Raw genomic sequence first — 3,068 nt, 5'->3', positions numbered from 1 at the left:
GTTTCAATCAGCTGTTTTCACTGCCACCACTAAAAAAACCTGACTCAAACAACTGTAGAAAAGGAAAGGCTTATTTTACAATTCATGGTTTCAGAGGTCTCAAGCCATAGTCAGCAGACTTCATTCCTCCATGCTCAAGGTGAGGCAGAACATTGTGGGACGGAAGTGGAGGAGGGAAATGACTCTTGTCATGATCAGGAAGTAGAGACAAACTCCACTGCCTAGATAGGAATATAAGCCCAAAGCAACGCCCCAATTCCCACCTCCTCCAGCCACACCCTACCACTTCAGTTACCACACAGTTAATCCCTATCAGGGGATTAAGCCACTGATTGGGTTAAGACTCTTACAACCCAATCATTTCTCCTGTGAACTTTTTTGCATTGTCTCTCACGTGAGCATTTAGGGGATACCTCACATCCAAACCGTAATAACTGCAAACATTGCTTTCTCTTAAAGTTGAACCAGAAACAACTTCTTATGTTCCTTAGTCTTTGGAATGTGTTCAGGAATATAGGGATACTGAAAAGGTTCAGAATTTGGTCTCCACCAGTTACCAATGAAGTCATCAGTGACCCAGTCTTACAGGACTCCATCTTGATGTCATTAAGCATTTAGTCCTTCAACTCTATCTTCTCCTACTTGAAGTTCACTACCAGGTAATTTGAAGAAAGTTGTTCCCAGCTGTAGCAGTAACACATGGGGTAGCCAGTGCTCATGTAGACTCAGAACTCCTTCTACAGTTCTTCTCATTGTAATTTTATCAAATTCCTCTCTCATGGGCTGAAATCTGGCTGCAACAGAGCTTTGCTTCTCATAGAGGAGCATTTGTACCAAAAGTATAATTGCTGAGAGGGTACAGGTTGATGGTGTGCTCCAGGGTGAGGGGCTTGGACTGCTGGATGTACTTTGTAGCCAAACTGGGTGACCCTACTTCCAGCCTGTCTTTGTATGATTAGGTGGAATCACAGACATGCTGGAGAGCTCTGGAAATGGAGTCGAGAAGGTAGGAGGCAGGGGAGATATTCATGTTCCACTCAGCAGCCACTGTCTGCCATTAACAGGAGAGGGCAAGACAGGCAGAAACAATTATTGATAATGTCTAGCCTAGATAATTTTATGAAAATATTTGGATGAAATAGCTCACAGCCTAGAAAGAAAAGATGAAAAAACCACATTAGGGAAACTGAGGGATCAAATAGGCCTCGGAATTTAAGAAGCAGGAACAATGGAGTCTTTTCAGGTCTCCACGGCTGAAATTAATCATATTCAATGTTCCCTCCCTTCTTTCACTTCACTAAATATCCAGATATCAGGAAGACTGTGATCCATTGAGCTTCAGGTCCCACCTGCTGGCCAGGAGAAACCAGGCACTTGGTAATTAATTCTCCCACAATTACTTAAAATGAGGGGAAATATTTGTGCAAAGAAATATATAAAAGAAGAAGGAAATCAAGCAATAACAACAGCTGGGCAATAAAGTCCTACTGATATTGAAATGAAGAAATGCACTAGTTTTGAAAAGCCTTATAAAATGTCTACCTGTTGGTCAAAAACAATTATGTGTTAATTAAGAAAAATATTTTAAAGCTAAATAAAATAAAATCATTTAGTTTTTTTTAAAAAAACGACCCTTGAAGAGGAAGATGGGAGGGCATAGATTGTAATTCATGCACAAGACAGCTACAAGGACAATCACTATGCATCAGTAAGCTTATTCATACTCCCCTGAAATCTACCTTCTCCACATATTACATTATGCTTTCAGAACAAAATCTGTCCTTTCCTAGGTAATTAGGGGTAAAGCAGATTAACTCCAAAGCTTCTATCATGAAAATTGATTTACCATGTAGCCAGGAATAGCTCTTTGCTCACCTAGTTAAGTTAAAATTGGAGAGGACTCGTCTGTCTTCCCTTGACAGCTTCCCTTCGAAAGGCTGGATTGTGCCTTCCAAGTGGCATAAGATAGGCATCTGTGTGGCTAGGCCTCAGCACTCCCTCACAATGTCACTCCTATGTTTACCAGTCTTTATTTCATTTGCATGCCAAGAGCCTTAGGCTGCTCATGAGATCAAGTTCAAATTTCTAGTCATAGCCTAGTTTCCTAGCTATATGTGATTCCACCGCTTCAGACATATATAATCTAGCCACAGCAAAAAATCAACTACCAGCCTTCAAGTGTGTGACGTTCCAAGTCTGAGTGTCCCCATATGCTGCAGTCTGGCTGGGGACAAAATCACAAGCCACTCAAGCAGGAACAAACTTTATTTTTGAAACTGCCGCCAATGCCCCGTTCACTCCCAGGGTACACTCCCAGGACCATTGCCCGCAGACCCACTGCGGCGATGGACCCCAACTGGTAAGTACCTCCTCCGGATTCCCTCCTACCGCACTTCCCCAACCAATGGGAACTCTCCAGGCCGAGGTGGACAGCAGGAGTCCAATATCCATAAGAATGCAGATCTTAACATAATCATATCATCTCAATGGCTTGCTGGCTTCACCTTTTAACCAAAAATGCCAAGCATCATATTACTTGGCTGTGGCTCTTAGCACCCATATGTGGTATGCTCTTCATCCCTAATACCCCCATCTCATAAACTGCCACGTTTTTGTTCTCAATCAGCTCAAATATCAACTTAGAAAGAGTTACACACTTCTCTTGGATTCTGATAGATGCTTATACACTGAAACCAGCTGCTGAAGAACCTCAAACCATATCATATCCAGCAGCCACCAGAGCCAGGCATGCCCAGGACTCTTCCCCAGATGGCATACGTTGCTCCTATTTATATTAAAATATCTTCCCAGAATTATAGTTATCTATTTACCCATTTCTTCTTTTGTATTGTGAACTCTTGAGAGGCAGTACCCATTTGTAACCATCTATCACCATTAATTCAATAAACACTTATCGAGCACCTACTATGCTGAGGAATTGAGCAAAGTGCCAGGAATTAAATGGTGACAAATATAAATGGCTCTTGTCGTCATAACACCTAGAGCACAAGGTGTTGAGGGAGACACAGACAAGGAAGCACTGACACACTGTGCTACGCATTGCAGAA

The 3,068-nt window shown here is 42.2% G+C and overlaps 1 pseudogene across 1 annotated transcript; it reads right to left on the bottom strand.

The window, feature by feature from the left end:
* Window positions 1-414: 414 nt before the first annotated feature.
* LOC308648264 (cleavage and polyadenylation specificity factor subunit 5-like) lies at window positions 415-2,323 on the bottom strand (annotated as a pseudogene). The gene is made up of 2 exons: window positions 2,278-2,323; window positions 415-945 (listed from the first exon to the last, which is right to left on the bottom strand). The product of its transcript is annotated as a cleavage and polyadenylation specificity factor subunit 5-like (transcript).
* Window positions 2,324-3,068: the final 745 nt, after the last annotated feature.

Source organism: Spermophilus citellus (assembly GCF_964194105.1).
Source record: "Spermophilus citellus genome assembly, chromosome: 4".
NCBI lineage: Eukaryota > Metazoa > Chordata > Mammalia > Rodentia > Sciuridae > Spermophilus > Spermophilus citellus.
This window is presented reverse-complemented; position numbering and strand designations above follow the sequence as displayed.